We start from the raw sequence: 18,197 nt of genomic DNA, 5'->3' as shown, positions 1-18,197 counted from the left end.
GTATAACCTTTGTGCTTACCAGACAAAACTGATAAAATCATTTTCATTATTCACGATGTTCATGGGAAGTGAAGTGTGGGAGTTGGACTGAAGGTCCCCTGGACCACCTCAGTTGGATGGTGGTGTTTTTGCTTTCACACCATTGGCTGTCTCTCGCCAGTCTGCTCTTCCTTGATTGACATGGAAACTATGCCTGAATCCACTTAGCTCTGAGGAAGAATGATTACTGCTATCTGTGCCACAGCATGGTGGAGTTTCTTTGTCCCCCAGCATGTCCTCTTCCACCTTCTTGTTAAGTAAAATGACTTGTCTCCCGCTGGGTCGGAGAGCACTGCCAATTCATACTCCATGCTAGTACCCACAGTACCAGCCCACACTGAAGGATGGCATTTCAAGAACCTTTCAACGCTGAGGTGAAGCCTTTATGAATAGTCTGACCAGGAAGACTCCTGAGCTTTTCATTCATAATCTAACTTACTATTGTCTACAGAAAAGTCAAATATTTAAGTACCAAACCAGGAGTTTCTTTGCGTCCATTAACATGAAGAATTAAGTAATAAATGATGTGAAGACTATAGTCAATAAGTATCATGCTGAATATTTTGCTTATTTTGTAGTGTTCCTGTATTTATTTTGCACTCATTGTTTCTAGGCATGCATACATATGTGGACCTGTCAATACACCCATGTTATCCTAATCCAGCTTGTAACAATCACTTTGCTGCATGTTTATACTGTGTCCCAAATGACTTTAAAAACAGACTATGTAAACACAGTTTAACTTCGTCTGTGCACTTGAAGGCCCACTTCATTGGAGAGTAGCTGCCGTGGCTTCATGGTGAGGGAAACAAGGTTTCCAGTCAGTTCTGGCAACTATCACAGTGGATTTTGTTCAGTGGCAAATTGTAGGAGTACTTGGTGACCTTCTCTTGATAAAGCCAGAACAAGAGATTAGGAAAATATTTCTCATAGTCTTAATGCACATATCTCAGGAGAGGGCAGAAATGGGTCATTGAGTTCATGCCTGAAAGTTTATTTAAGATATTGTATGTTCACAAGCACTTACCAGTGTGCTATGGAAAAGTATTACTATATAATGTGTGTGTGTGTGTGTGTGTGTGTGTGTGTGTGTGTGTGTGTGTGTGTGTTTGGGGCTGCAAAGATGGCTCGAGGTTTAGAGCACATATTGATCTTCCAAAGAACTAAGTTTAGGTCTCAGAATCCATGTCTTGTAAAGGAGCAACAAAGTGTTAGACAGATAACCATCTTAGACCTTCCAGTTCAGTCCAGGGTCAGCTGTGATGACCTTAGCTGAACGAGAGGCCCCAGACAACTCACTTATATATCTACCTGATCATATAGTCATCCCAAATTCCTGGCAAAGTTACAAAATGTAACAAATTATTGTCAAAATGTACTGTTTTTGTTATGGAGCAATGCAAATTGAAAGTGGCCATTGTGGGGACAGAACCCTAGAATTCCTTAAGCTCAGGTTGGGTAGATGGTGTGATGGGGAGGTAGTTGTGCACACATGAGGTCCTCAGTTGAAACCCCAGGATGCACATAACACTGGGTTCAGTAATCCCAGTGCTCTTGTGATATGGGAGAAAATGACAGAGAATCACAGAAGCTCATGGGCGATCTAGCCTGGTGCTGTGTTGGTGAACGCTGAAGAGAACTTGACTCACAACTGAAGGCAAGGAGAACATGAGGACCAGACATAGGTTCCCTTTGACCACACTTATATACCCCATGCATACCTGCACTCACACACCCAAACCTTGCATGTATAAATACCACATGCATGTACACACACACATACACACACATCATACATACAGAGATACACAGGAACACTTACACATCGTGTGTGTGTATACAAAAGCAAGTATGGTCCCACACATGATGAAGAGCTGTGTCGTGCTGCAGGGTGTCTGTGTACTTGGATTGAAGACTATATCTGAGTCTTGTGGCCTTCTTGACTGTGCAGATCCTTCCCTGTGATTCCACTGAAGGATTTCTACCTGAATTACATCTAACCATTACCTATTTTGAGTTCACTGTGCTATGAATTTCATATAACCACAACCAGAGAGCTTAGGAAGGAACTCTCTATGAGTTATCTACTCACGATCTGGGTCCCCTCCCCTAATTAATCCTAAAACTTCTCTAGGTCTGTTTGAAAGTCACATCTTTTGCCTTCCTTGCTATATGGGTCTTGTTGGATTCTGTTTCCGCTAATGGTATACAAGCAAAAGTTATAAATGGCACATGTCAAGGAAAATCTGGTTTCCTTGTAGTAAGGGCTACCCTTTTCCCCTTGTGATTCTCCTGTTCATTCACCTAAAAACAGATGAGAGACTGAGGATGGAGCACCCAACTTGTGTCCCTAAAATTAATGCAAGAAAGGTCATGCATAGAACCCAGGCTAGTCACAAATTGCTTATTTTGTAAGGAAAGACAAACTAATTCAGGTAAATACTGCAGTAGTGTTTCTGTTCAGCCCAAAATAATTCCTTGCTTCCCTATCTATTAAATCATTCCACACAATAAGAAAAATGCTATATGTACCTCAATTTCTGAGAAGCACTTCATTTCACCCATTTTAGGAGGAGCTAGAAGTCCGGTAGGGAAGCATCTGTGTCAGTTATGACTCATCTATTTAATGCATTGTAGACCTTCACTTAACTTGTGCTTCTCTCCATATTTATGCTCACTAGTTGAAATCATCCATCCAAATCATGGCACAAGTGTGTTTTGCTTGCATAAAGGACCTTTATGCACAGTGCTGTCAGACTCTGAGTCTGACCTCAGGGGTGGTGGGAACGAGGAGAAAGATGAGGATATTTAGGGGGCAGCCTATTGTCAGATGAGTTTTTTTTTTTTTTTCAGGAGAACCTTGAACAGAGCACACACACACCACGAAGGACCAGTGTGTTGTAAATGTTGAATACAGTTGCATGTGGAAGACCCTTCTCTCCTAGCTTCCATGGGCACTGCTGTTTATTCCCATACTGATCATGAGAGTGAGATCAGCCCAGTGACAGCCTTTCTTAGCTGCATCAGAGGATTTGGCTAAAAAAAATGCATTTCACAGTATGAATTAAACGAACACATGTTTCTAGGAGCACTGGGAACCACAGATGAGAATCTTACATTCTTGCTGGGTGTGACAGCGGCGAGGAAGAAGAGTTTCAGGCACCTGGCATCAAAACTCCCTTGTTCTGGCAGAGGAAGAGGACACTGGTTTAAAACTCTGCTGTGCTGCTAATAGATATCGGTACATAACAATGGTTCTGTTTCCAGAGAAACAGCTGGATTAGTAGGGAGTGTGTCAATCAGGCAGAGCACAGTATTCTCATATTCAAACTGACCTACTCTAAGAGGGAAGAAGCGGGTCTAATTCAGAAGGAAATGGAGATTTGGTTGCAGGGAAATTGGCCAGAAGGTAGGCTGAGGCTATGTTTCCCTTAAGCTCCTGCATGTCCCCTTTGATGACATAATGTCTGCATGTGCCTCATTTTCCACCTGGAGAGTTCAGGGGTGGCAGGGGCCTGCTTTCCCTCAGGACTGCTTTCTGTAAGAGTTAGTGCATGTAGGATGGTCAACAGTGGAGCAGAACCTTGTCAGGTGTTGGAGGTTAAGCTGGTCTTGATGAATGGCATTCCCTATGATCCTAGCACTCTGGAGAGAAGTAGAGGGCATAGGATCAATTGTCACATGGTCACAGGCTTGAGGCCAGCCTGAGCCACACAGTGAGACTATCTAGAAATAAGTTGGGGATCAATACAGAGTTACAGAGTTAGTGGTCCAGCTACAGTTGAAAATCACAAAAAGCATACTAAGTTAAAATCTCACTGAATGGGGTTCCCTTCATGTTGTTCAAAAACTACTGTTTCTGGTAGTTATCGAAGTCTTGACTTTCATCATCAGTTATATTGTTTTTACTTCTCCTATCTTAAACTTGGGGGTTTGGTTCGTTTCATGTGTCTTCTTTGTAGCTGATTGGTTACTTGGGAAATTATCACGTTAAAGCCTTGTTTTATGGAGCAGAAGTAACAAATACTGGATTTAGGGTCCTTCAGAAATACTTCCTTCTGGCATGAAGCTGGCTTTGGTGCATTAAAGCGAGTTAGTAATACATGGATATCAACATACATTGTCTGAATGTATGGTGATGGAGGAAGATCATTGAGCAATAAAGAAACTGCTTGGCTGGCCCTGATAGGTTAAAGCATAGGTGGGAGGAGTAAACAGAATAGAATTCTGGGAGGAAGAGGAAGTGAGGTCAGACTCTGCTTCCGGAGAGACTCAACAGCTCTGCTCTCTGGAGCAGAGACGCCAGGCTCTGCTCTCTGGAGCAGAGACGCCAGGCTCTGCTCTCCCAGGCAGCTCCGACCCAGGATGGACGGAGGCTAGAATCTTCCCGGTAAGTGCACCTTGGGGTGCTTACACACATCATTAGAAATGGGCTAGTCCAGGTGCAAGAATTAGCTTGTAAGGTCTAGAGTTCATGGGCCAAGCGGTGTTTAAATGAATACAGTTTGTGTGTTGTTATTTTGGGCATGAGCTAGCCAAGCGGCCGGGGTGTTGGGGACGCAGCCCCGCTTCCTCTCCTATTTCAACAGTATGGAACTTCCAAAGAATAAAAAGATACTATTAATAATAATGAATGTGACAGGGAAGAGGGTAGTGAGCACATTGACCAAAACTAGGAATTTATGAAAAGCCTTAAGGAAGACCAATGGATAGTAAGCTAACTTGGAGAAAAGGGAGCTATCCTGCCTGGGTGGATAGTGTCCTTCCTAGAAGAAACGGGTTGTGAAGTTACAACCACAGTGTAAAGCATGGGATGCCTCCTTTATGAACTATTGTCATGGTGGTCTCTCTTCAAAACAGTTTAGGATATTGGCACTGCCCTTGGTTAACCACCATAGCTCCTTGATAAACCTCTATTGGTGAAGATACTTCACACTTTGACTGAAGGACATAGAGACATCAGTCTCAAACTGACTGAGAACTTCCTCCTGGGTAGCTTATTTAGAGCTAGAAGATGCTAGCCAGGGTGCAGGGACAGAAACGCCATGGTGGGCCCTACATGATGCAGCACTGCCTGACCAGGCAAGAAGTACCCACTGGGGCAAGAGTGGTGTGAGTGGTGTGGGGTTAGATCGGTATTTCTGGTTCAAAAGCCAAAGCTGAGGTTCCAGGGTAAAACCTGCTGCTGTTATTTTGCTAAATGATCATACTGTCAACAACAACCTTCTAATATTTAGAACTTAGTTGTAAAAATACTAATCTATGAGTAGAGGCTTAGACCCTTTAACCTCATTTCCTGTCCTCCCAGCAGTGGGGAGGGGAGAACAGAAGAATGAATTGATTTTGTCTCCCTGATAGGTGTTCATGAAACTTAGAAAAAAAAAAAAAGACTAGCAAAAAAGACTAGCAAAAGGATGTCATTTTGAGAACATCTAGCTAGTGAACATGTATGTCCACATGCTGAAAGGATGATATAACCCAAGCCAACTGGGGAAGTGTCACTCCTGGACTTGGGTTATTTCTGAGCCTCACCCTAATGTACTTCATAACCTAGCCTTTCTTCTTGAGGCTTTAACATAGTTGTTTCCCTGTGTTCTGTGAGCTTTGGAGCAAATTAACTAGGCCTGAAGAGAGGGTCTTGGGATCTTCTGATTTGTAGGAGCACTGGCAGAAGTTCTGAGTAACCTAGTGCCTCACTGTGTGGAGCTGGCACCTGAGGAGACAGCAATCTTCTGTGAAGGAACTGTCCCGAGTAAGGTCTGAATAACTGCATGTAGGCAGTGTTGCACTGACTTGGGTTAAATGGTAGCTTGTTGGTATCTACAGTGGATTGGACAGCTGGCTGTGGAAGAAAGTCTTGCACATTTTTGTTAGATGCAAAGTGGTGAGCGGAACTCTGCCAGAAGAGTACCGTGCTCCATCCCTCATAACCTGGAAGTGAGTGCCTGGCTCTAAGACACTCCTATCCACTCTGCCCTTAGATGAGTGACAGACCCTTTGGAATCTGAGAATCTCCAAAACATTTGTGGGAACAATGGAAAACAATGTTATGCAGATATTAATAAGATAGATTTTTTTCTGCTTCAGAACATGTCTACTGATCACATATGATGATTCCATGGACCACAAAATATTTCAGGGCTCATGTCATTCTCACGTCTTGATGTTCTCTGATCATGTGATCATTCTAAGTCTGCTTACACAGTGTACCAAGAGGTTAAGGATCCACACAAAGGAACAAAGTGTTGATGAACAAGCTATTTCAAGCAAAACACATATTTGGGTAAACTGGACTGCAGTTTCAGAATGTTGCAAAATGATGAGTTTGACGTTCACAAACGATTAGTCAGTATAAAAGAAATAAAAAAACAAACAAGAGTGTTTGAAATTATGATTAAAATTTATTACTTGACCAACTATTTCAGCACGTTTTTCTCATGCCATTCAAAAGTTCGTCTTGAACAACACTAATTTAAATAATAAATTAAAACATAATAATTCAGATTAGTGTAGAAGATTTTATCTATTTGAAATATGTATTTTGATTTTTCTTTTAAATACAGCCTTAAGCCTGCTATGTAGTTGAGGCTGCCTTTACTTCTGATTTTCCTGCCCCTGTCTCTCAAGTGCTAGTATGACAGCTGTGCATATTTTGAAATAACTACTTTATTACATTTGACAGGCACACTGTTTAATGTTCAGTTGAAATTATTTCACAATTATTTTTAATCGAAAAAGCTTGTGCATTTCTGCATGACAGTTTATCCTTGAAGCACAGTGTAAAGCCATTTACCTATTATTTCAAGCAATTAAAGTGAGGGAATTTCTAAATATAGCTGGGAAGGATTAAAGTGCAGATTAATATTTTGAATTATAATGTCAAAATCAGTTTTAGGAACATATGAAGGGAAATGTCACTTACTTTTCAGAGCCAATGTTTTATCAATGAGATGGATAAAGAAAATAGAAAGACAAAAGGCAGAATTGATTTTCCCCTAGATTAAACAAAGATTTTATCTAAAAAATAGTTCAAATTTATAGAAAATAAAGTGAAATAAAAATTGAAGACTATGAAAATTGCATTGGGCTGCAAAGTATCACAAATCAAAGTATCAATATTTTAAGTCTTTTATGTTTTATAATGATAGTATCCAATTTTATAACATAGAGGAGAAAATTATTATAAAATTGAAGAAATTATTGTTCAATACCATCAATTACTTCAAATTGCTGGTAGAAAGGGAATTGGGAATTAATTAAATATTTCTAAAATTTTCCAGTAAATTGAATTATTCAGGTTCTAATTACACAAGTTTAAACAGGAATTTACAGCACAAAATTAAATAAAATCTATTCAAATTTACATTAAGTCATTATTGTATAGATTTCAACAAGAAGCATGAAGAGTTTGAAATGAAGTAAAAATTGATTTGGGGGTGGTGTGGAAAATCCTTCTCTATATGTGTTGCTTTTATTGGTTAATGAATAAAGCTGCTTTGGCCTGTGGCAGGGCAGAATAGACCTAGGTGGGAAAACTAAACTGAATGCTGGGAGAAAGAAGGCGGAGTCAGGAGATGCCCTGGAGACACCGTGTCCAACATCATCTAAAACTCCATGATTACCAAATAGGTTAAACTTTTCAGGTTGACAAAGTTATTCATTTGTAGGTCATTCAATCTTCCAGGAGTTGCAATAATAATGTCTACACCTTTTGAAACATCTTGTATTTGTCTATCTCTATCCCTAACACCATGTACACAAACACTTTTAAGATCACTATTATGAATATTTAGACCATTCAGCTTCTACTCAAAGAGCGAATTCCTGGGTAGGTGTAAAGACTAACATACCTGGTCCATTTCTTTGCTCTCTAGCTAGTGGTTGAGAGTCTCGATGGAGAAATGCAGACATTAAATAGGACAGTGCCTTCCCTGTTCCTGTTTGTGCTACTCCAATAAGATCTATTTCTTGTAGGAAGATTGGCCTTGCCTGTGACTGAATTGGTATAGGTTTTTAAAAGCCTGCTTTTTAAATGTTTTCCATAACTTCTGGGTAATTTTGAAAAACATCTTCAAATTTACATTTAGGGTTGGGGATAGGATGTTTCTCTCCATCTTTCAAGTCATCACATGTTATATTAAAATTTTCTTTCCTGCCCACTTTTTCTTTTTCCATTTCAAAGAATTTTCTCGAATTTGATTCGAGGCTATCAATGGCTGATCTGTTACACTGTCACTTGTGCTGGTAACTGTTCCAGCAGAAGGTTGGAATGCAATGATGTCAACTCTGTGTCTTGGAATATAATTTTTTTAACATTATCATTCATTGTTTTTGCTTTTATTTGCATGGCTTTATTGCCAAAAATTTTGATTTCTGCCTCAGGATTTCCTTTTATTACCTGTATTCTAGTGTTTGTTGTGTTTTGGATTTCTCTAAATTTTGACCCACCATGACCTATCGCTGTGCCCACCAAGTCGTTCTTTACCCCAAGCAGAGCAATGGCCTGCATCACAATCTCCTTGGACTCTTTCCAGCTGTGGCCCGCCCCCCTTGCTGCTCCAGCCCACCTGCTGCTACCTACCGGGCCTCGCAGGTTTGGCTCCTCTGCTGCCATCAGCATTCCCCACGGGACCCCACTGAGCTTCACTGGGGAGCAATGCCAGAGGAGGAAGCCTTGCATGGCAACTTGATTTTTAACATGCATTTGGAAATTATTAGGGTGGAAATGGTATGTTCATGTGTAGTGTTCTGGTGTGTGAAGGGGTTTTGTAGGTGCTTACCCATGTAAACACAGAGCTCTCTGCTAAAGTATCCTCACCATGTGTTACATGATAGTGAGATTTGGAATTTAGGTCAGATTACTGAAATCACAATGAATTACCATTCAAGCAGAGGCACACTTATCTTCTAGAACTCTGGGCAGAGTGCCGCTTTTGATTTCCTGAGGTGCATGGGTACACTAATGTCCTCTGTTTTTATTTTTATTCCATATTCAGGTCATTTAAAAGTTCTGTAGTTTTTAAGGAAATTCTTAATGATAACTATTCTTTTCTAAATCAATACAACAAACTCTGTTTCAAAGTTTGGCAATGTGCCCAGGTTAAATGTTATCACTGATCTGTCTTATACAGAAACTGTTATTACAGAGTGGCAAGTGAGCAGAAATATTAAAAAGATGAGGATTTGCCCTGCTCTTCACTGGTTATAAAGTACTTCAGAGTTAGCATTGCTTCCTGATTTTGCCAGGTTGTAACCAGATTGGATCTCATTATGAATCCCTGATTAGCCTAGAATTTATTATGTAGACCAGGCTGGCCTCAAAGTAGCACAGATTTATCTACCTGCCTCTATCTTCCAAGTGCTCAGATTGCAGGCATTGCAAAACCTGGTTTACATGGAAGATTTCTTGCACAAGCACACAAGATTTTGTTTTGACTAACGGCATTTAAGATTATAAGAATTATAAAATACAGCCAGGCAGTGGTGGCACAAGCCTTTAATCCCAGCACTTGAGAAGCAGAAGCAGGTGGATCTCTGTGAGTTTAAAGCCAGACTGGTTTACAGAGCAAGTTCCAGATAGGCTCCAAAGTTACACAGAGAAACTCTGTCAGAAAGAGAGAGAGAGAGACAGAAAGAGAGAGAGAACTATAAAATGCAACTTGGTTTTAGGGCCCATAAGAACTAAAAGCAATAATGAAAGTAACATTGTTTTTTGATGGGAAGAAATCAGAACAGAAAAAGCAAACAAAGAACTCTCCAACCTCCTACCCATATCACAATACACCTTTGATTAAAAATAGTCATAATTAATCAATCAACTAAAATGATTATTTTTAATTGGTTGGTTAGCAGTTAGTACTGGATTTTTTCTCTTTTAAATGTATTGCATTCATATATGAGTCATATTTTACTAGAAAATGTAATGTTTAAAGTGTTTATCATGTTACAAAAGAAATACACAAAAGAATACTTTCACAGTGAAGACCTGAGCTTGTGATGCTCACAAGTAAATTTTGACATACAAATGACATGAAAATCCTTTAATAACAACAAAATAAAGCTCTGGATTTATAATTTAATCTTGGCTATTTAGTAAGCAGATTTTCTATTATTTTTTACTAACCATATTTAATAAACTCAGATTCCTTCCCTGTGTTTATATTTCCTTTAAAAATACTTATTTAATGTGTTGTAGGACTAGCTGGGTAAATATGAGATCTATCTGGTAGTCCTTCAACATGGTCCATTTGGTATTTTTTCAAACATAGGAATGAAAAAGTATGGATTCTGTAGGGTTTAGCTAATAGTGAGAAGGGATGGAGTAGGCTGGGTGACATAGGAGCAATCACACAGAATGAATCACTTCAAGTGTCCTGGCACCGCTGGCTTCCCAGCTGTGTGTCATAGAGTTCTCCTCTGTCACAACACATTCCTGTGCAAGTGCCACACGCCAGCATGGACGGCTGTGTTTTCTCGGGGTGTTCATGTTGTTGAAGCATTGTGGATTCCAAACTGCTCTCACACAGTGGACTTCAGCACTTTACAAAATAACTCTGCTTGGATTAGATCAATTACACGATGGGATTTGACCACTTTTCATCAGACAAAACAACATTATGTTGTGTAGATAAAACATTGTTTAAAAAACTAGACAATTTGTCCTGCACATCGGCAGGAGAGAGAGAGAGAGAGATGGCAACAGGGACTAAAGTCTGGGCTGCATGCTCCCTGGGACTTACTGCAGTTTCTTTTTGAAGTCTGAGGCAGAGAATCATTATGAAGCCCTGGACAGCCTAGAATTTATGCTGTAGTCTAAGCTCACCTCAGACCCGCAGCAATCCTGTCTCTGCTTACCGAGTCTGGGAATTACAAGCATGCCCCAGTGGCACATGGGCAGCAGACTTTCCTTTATATATTCAGCAGTTCGATAAGAATTACCCTATCTATAATTGTAATCAGTATTTACAAAATACACAGCATACCACTTCATAGGTGAATTGGAAGATTCTCGACATTATTAAAACATTATTAACTGAGACACATTTAATATGAAATCATAGTGCTCAGCAGGAATAAAAGAAATAAATGTTTTATGCTGTAAGAACATTTTGTGATCAAATAACCAGATGGAACATTCTACTTTCTCCAACCTTTTGCTTGATGGAAATTAAACAAATATGTTTATTATAATCTATAATATCTGACATCTAATTAAATAAACATCCAGCAAGGAATCTACCCCTTCATCTTTTTGTCTTCAAATTTCCAGCACAGCTCACACACACTGTTGGCAATTATTTTATTTATTGACTACCATTTATTTATAGTACATTACTAAATTGGATTATTTTAATGAAACCAATGCAGAATAATAGTCTTAACAATTAGATTACATCTATTCCTTTAATGTTTAATTCACAATGTCTTATGACAATTAATATGTGAAGAACGACTATCACATTTTGAACACAGTAATCAATATATATATATATCATTGTATCTCACTAGATACTAGAATGAGCTGTTTTGTGTTTGTTTTAATCTTTATGATTAAAACAACTAGCTGGCTTCAGTTTGACTGTCTTGAGGACCAATCCTTGCCTTATTAAAATGCACTGCTTATCAAGAATGCACATCACCAAGCCATATTAACATCCTCCCTTATGCCATATATGGTCCTATGCAAGCTGAAATTCTGGCTAGAATTAAACATGAGAACCATGCCTTGACTATGCATGTGCACTTGATATGTAATTACAGTGCGGCTTGGCTGTTTCAATTCACCTCCACAGAGTTTATTCCTTATCATTGCATGCTATTACACTAGGAATCATTTAAATTTCCATTTTTTTTAAAAAAAAATCATCTAAAGATGAATTTCAAAGCCGAGCTTGTTGAGCCCTTGACTCCACTCAAGGCGGATAGACTGACTTAACTTTCCTTAGGGATCACCAAGGTTTCCTCTGAAGTCCACACTCCTGGCAGAGCCGCTGTGTGATTCTTCCTAATAGGCGGAAAGAAGTGCCTGATGATGATGCTGGTGCTGACTGCACAGTTTTTACTTTCATCTCCCGGCCATTTCCAGGGAAGCAGTGCCAGGGTTCACAGATAGGGGCATAGCTTTCCCTTCCTAGTAAACCCCCTCAACTGCCAATAAATTTCAAAATATTTTCTTTCCTACTCAGAAATTAGAAGCCATATTTGTATAACTTTTCTTAAGGATGTGAGACTAAATATCTAAGTGTACTGAATAGTATTATAAGGGGCCCACTGTTTACTTAAAACAGGGCAGTAGCAAAAAAGATCAGAGAAGAGCCTGGGCACGACAGCGCATGATGACTTTCTCTGCCTGGGCAGCCGTGAACACTAGCTTTACCAGCATGAAGAGTCTAGTTCTCAGAGCCTTTCAGCAACTTCAGCTTGAATTGTGAAAGTTGGCATTCAAAGCAGTGAAATTATCCCAAGGGAAGCAGAGGACATTAGATTAAAAGGGGGTGTGGTAGGTGCTGCCCACAGCCACTGCCTTTCACAGCTCCATGCATTCCAGCACCCATGGGAGGAAAGCTGATGGGCACTGAGATGAAGGGGGCGTTTCATGTTCTTGATAGACATCTTCAATAAAAATTCCCAAAGAACTGCCCAGCATATGCTTATTGAAGGGCATCGATGTGTGTTGGGCCTTTTGACATTGGTCCTTTTCAACACACTCGCGGAGAAATGCTTAAAGAAAGTCAGCGTTCATCTTCTGACTTCCTGGGTTGGTCTTTGAGTAGACCAGAGCAAGACTTTCTAAAAGAAAAATAGTCCCCTAAGTGTTACACATATAGACCTTGAGTTGCATGCTGGGCATGGTAACTTACAACTTTAAATCTACACTCAGGAGGAAGAGACAGGTGGATCTCTGTGAGTTCGAGGCCAGCCTGGTGTGCATGGTGAGTTCTAGGACAACCAGGGCTACATAGTAAGACCCTGTCTCAAAATCAAACAAAACAAAGCTAAGCTTGATCACAGGTAGCTCTTAAAGAATAAGACAAGAATTCACCTCAGATCCAGAAACCTGCAACTGACAGGAAGAGAAAGAGAAGAAGCGGCTGTAGGTGTGGCAAGAATGTCAGATTTCTCTTGAAGAAGACAATGTGGTCCACAGATAACCTAGACAAGGCAGCAGTTTATGAACATAGTGGCTAGGGCTCACTCAAGTTGTATAGACAGCAATGTCTCAGAGAAGTCTATGCTTTGACTAGCGCCAGCAGGTAGCAAAAGCCACAGTTCTCTGCAAAGAACAAAGTGACTCTATGGAAGAGGCCAGGTAGGAAAACCAACTCATGTAGGAGAAATCTGTTCAGCTAGCAAAAATTAGAAAGTAGCATGTCAGCAGTCAAAATGCTCTGCCATGCTGGAGCAGAGAACCAACGAGTTTACAAGGCATACATAGATGTCTGCGGGAGATGACACCTTTGCAATTGCGACGACGTGAAGAAGTGCCAGAAGAATGGCCAGGAGGCTCCAATACCCACCGCCACCACCCACATAGAAAACTTCTCAGCCTCCTTGTTGCTCTCTCTTTAGTGTGAATAAGGTGGACGGTGAGGCCTTGATAAGAACTGAGTGAGGTAACCAGTGCCCTATGGAACTAAAAGAGATAACTAGGCCTTAACTATCACGTTTACTTCCCAGATTATTTTCATCTGCTTCTTCCTCATCCCCGATGCCATGCTCCTCAGATAGTTCATGAGACAAGACCCTGAACAGGTATTTAATCTTTTTATTCCTGTTCTATTCTGCCACGGTACTGGATGGGGCACCTGAAGAGGTAGCTACTCACTGGACATGTTTGTTCTGTATTTGTCTGCAGCCCAGTGTCCCTAGTTCTCATTGGCTGAGTTTGCAGCTATTTTGGCTCTCTTTAAGTTCCTAGACTGGTACTTTGAGGTCGCAGGTATTCAAAATGGTGAGTGGGGATGTTGGAGAAGGGTACAGTTTGTTGGGGTACTCATTTGGATTCAAGCAGTTAGTAAAACTTAAGTTTCTTAGTTTTTATCTTCTTTCTTGATGAGGAATTTCAGTTTCAACCCAGAAGGCAAACAATGAGGCATCTGGTCTCCGGTCCAGAACTTTATCTGGTGTGTTCATCTAGCTTCGTCATTGTGTCAGTTCCTCTCTGTTATGTCTTTTAAACCCTTCTGGAAAATTAAAGAGGTCATAATCACCCGTAGCTCTTCGTGTTTATGACCTATCATTTCAGAGAATATTGCAACTCCCTTCAAAACATGCTCCCTGCCTCCAGGAAGAGCCCGCCCACCATCTTTATTGCAGAAGGAAATTCTCTAGTACACTCACAAAGAGGATGCTGTGTTCTTGCTCACACGGAATCATGTCTTCTTAAGATAATGTGGTAGACAAAGGCCACAGATGTTTGGGACTTAGATTTCATCCCGAGTCTCATCCTCAGCTTTGGTTCCATGCTCTGTCAGCACCACATGTGTGTGCCTTTCCCTTTCCCTTGTGCCTCTACTGCTAACAGGTTGGAGTCGTCTTCCTTTCTTTTTGTCTGCATGCTAAGCTCAACCACTTCACACACAATGTTTTAGAGGATATCTCGGCCCACTTGGACTCAGCTAGTCTAAGAGTTTCCTGTGTATTTTCCACTCTCTCATTCACAGTGATACCCAGCTGTCAAATCATCTGTCTGTCCTCTCTATCCATCTGTACCTCAGGGAAGAGGTCACTGCCAGAATCCAGCAGTTCCTCGCTGCTTGCAGTTGAGACCAAGATGATGCCCAATGTAACACTTTTCAACGTCACCGTCATTGTCACAATCACCACCAACACCATTTTGGTTTTTCCTATACTGACACAGCAGAACTAGCGATGATGCACTGATATAAAGTCTTTGGAAAGCTGGCAGTTTCAGGTAAAAATGGTGCTTTGATTAACTTTGGGAGTTGAAGTAGATAATTTGCTTCTAGCCATTTTCTTCTCTCTTTTAAGTAGGAAGTTAAGATCTTAGAAAACTCAGTTAGCTGATATATAGATGGACTGGTGACTTTCCTCTTAAACTATATAGCCTCAAGTTAGAACAGTGAGAGACTCCTTAAGCAAGCTCTGAGCATATTTAGCTTTGTGTTAGGATAATGGCTGGCAGTTCTTCGAACAGCTCTTATACAGTTAGCGCGGAACATCACCTTTCGGGGTTTGCATTATCCTGCCATGAATGTTGTTCAATAACCAAGGGGACAATATTTACTTTCAAGTCAGGGAACTTCCGAACTGACCTGGGAAGCAACACTCCTCCTTCTGAGCCCTCGCCTGTTCCCTCTGTCTGTTTCAAAGCATCGATTTAGAAAAATAAAAATGAAAATTTCTATTCTTTAAAAGTACTTTAAAAATAGAGGCCTGACAACTCTGATTTTTCCTGGGACTACAAGCACCCCGGAAGAGTTATAATAAACATAACATTTGTGTCAGAATGCAATACAATAGTGATGAAAATGACGAGTACAGGAGGCAACCCGTGGAACTTTTCTGCTGTTTACCATGTGAAATTCTGGGAGACTTTCTGCCCCACCGAGGAGGAGCGGAATGCACCTTTGACAGCTATGGGGTACGCTGGTGTTAGTTCACACGCACTTTCCTCTCTGTCTCCCTTGTGAGTCACGGAGGTCTAGGAGGAGGTAAAGCTAACGCTCCCTAATGTTCACTGACCTCAAATCTCTAACTGCCAACCCAGCTCAGGAATGCTGTGACAGAAGGTCACTGGTTGGTTTCCTACTTTAAAAAGTTTAAATTTGTGTTTATCAAATTAAGTCCATATTTTAAAAAATCCAATCACATTGAGTGTGTTTTTGCATGGCTCAGCAGCTCTAACTGGGATGTATTTGAGTAAGACTTTAAGAAAACAAACAGAACAGTTGTTTAGTAATAGAAACACAGTTTGTTGAACAGACACTTCAAAAACCAAATTAGGGCAAGGAGGATAGCAAAAGTTACCTTCAATGACAAAATACTTTAAGCTTCTGCTGGTTAAAATAACTAATAATAAAAATTCAAAGAAAAATAGCCATCATAGACAAAGATGTGCTAAGCTTCATATGGACCCAGCAAGAGAAAAATCATATTTAAATGTGTCTTATTTAAAATAGTGTTTGAAAAGTTGGCTACAGTTGGGGTTGATGAGTAATTTCAAAAGGCAGTCAAAAAGTAAGCTACAATGTATTCCTGAAAACTATTTAAAATGCTGCTTATATATTTTACTTATATCTGTAAATATGGGCCATGCTGCCAGTGTCGCACCAGAGAGTTGATAGCCTGGCTCAGCTTCCCTGAAGGGCTGCAGAGTGGCCCTCCATGGCTGCCCTCTCCACATTTCTCCGAAAGTGCCCTGTCAGTTGAAAGCTTTCACCCAGCTTAAAAATAATGCACTCCCCATTTTGCCAAGAGTCTTAAGAAGGCAAACAAACCTGTGTTTAACAATAAGGTCAGCGTGACACAAGGCAACCAGAGCCAGTAAATCGAACATGAGGCTGACATTCTGGGACCCATCCAGCAATCCTGCTAAGGTTTTCCAGACTCCCCAGCTGCGTGGAGCTTGGATGAGCCTGGGTGCAGCCTCCAGCCCTGGCCAGAGCTCGGCTTTGGAATGCTGTCCACACTAAGGAGGAGCGGTCCTGTTTTCCTCCCTTTGCAGCAGCCGGGCTGTTACTGCTATTTAACTCATCATCAGTGCCCCATAAATGTGTAAATTCTCCCAGGGAAGGGAAGGATAAATAATGAAAGGAAACTACTCTTTGCTTTTTTATTTTAAAAATTGAGACAAAGTCTAACTGTGTGGCCAGGCTAGTCTAGATTGTGCAATCCTGCCTCAGCCTACACAGTCCTGGGGTTCCAGGAAGGGATTAACACACATAGCATTTACCGTTAGTTTTGAAGACCTAACATTGGAGACGGGTGGTCCAGGAACCTGGTAGTCTGCAGGACTTTCCCCGAGTCTAACCTGAATCTGATGGTTTAGGTCTTGCTCGCCTTGATTCACATCACGATGTGGAGTGTAATTTATATTCGACTGTGTATTTCATTCTGTGGGTGGACAATTAGCTGCTCTATGGCCCTCTACTTGTTTTGACTTTAAAGGCCAGGGTGTGTGAAATAATGTTATGCTAAAGAAGTGGCAGGCTGAAGGTAGAGGCAGACATTGTGCTTGGTGCAACATCACAGAGCCCTGGAGATCTTCGGCTAACGAAAATTATGCTGTGATCTAGTCTAGTGCATGCAAGGAACTTGAGAGTTTACACGTTTTTCTAGAGTATTTGTCTTTGAATTACTTTAGGAATATGAAAGGTGAAGATGTTTCCTACATTTAAGAGGTGGATCACAGGACAGAGAAAGCTATGCCTTCCCTGGAGTCTACCCCCTGTCCAGCTCTCTCTAGCCTCTGGGGAGGGGTTGCTGAATGACAGAGTAAAAAAAAAAAAAGAACCCACAGTATCTTTAACTGTGAAAACATATTTTCAAGTCTTGAGTGCTTCTTATATATTAGGCTATGGAGTTTTGAAGACATTTAAAGGATTCATATTTCATCCTGCTATCTGATTGATAAGGGCAAATAGAAATGATGCTAATTGTCTATGTATTCATAGCAAAATCTGAAGGTGTAGTAGTTATCAAAGGAATTAAAGCCATCAGATCAAGCAGGTAGGGAGATCCTCAGCATTGTCAAATAACAATGCTGTTTGGGGAGTTGATTTTATCATGAGTTTTAGAGCCCATTGTCAAATGTTATAGATGGAATTCAACCCATGACAAGAGTATAGAGCATGTATAGAGCTGTGTTCAAATTAAGCTGTCTGGATTTTAAAGAGTTACTGAGAAATGTAAAAATTAAGTACTATTATTAGATGTTAGATCAAAGGGTGATATTCTCTTTAGATTTCTTATGAAACAGGCCCTAAACTCAAAAGACTATATTTTTTTCAGAAAAAAATACATTTCAAATTAAGTGAAATATTTCATAGTAAACAGTGGGAGAAGGAAAACAATTAGATTTTCCAGACCCCTGATTTTGCTATAGAAAGCATTTGGTTTGATAAAATTATCACCAAAATTCTGGCACGCTGAAGATGGAATTATAGCGATTGACATTTCTGAATGTGTGTGTGTGT

Source organism: Alexandromys fortis, unplaced genomic scaffold, assembly GCF_014885135.2.
Source record: "Alexandromys fortis isolate MF-2015 unplaced genomic scaffold, M_Fortis_MF-2015_v1.1 scaffold_112, whole genome shotgun sequence".
Lineage (NCBI taxonomy): Eukaryota > Metazoa > Chordata > Mammalia > Rodentia > Cricetidae > Alexandromys > Alexandromys fortis.
This window is presented reverse-complemented; position numbering follows the sequence as displayed.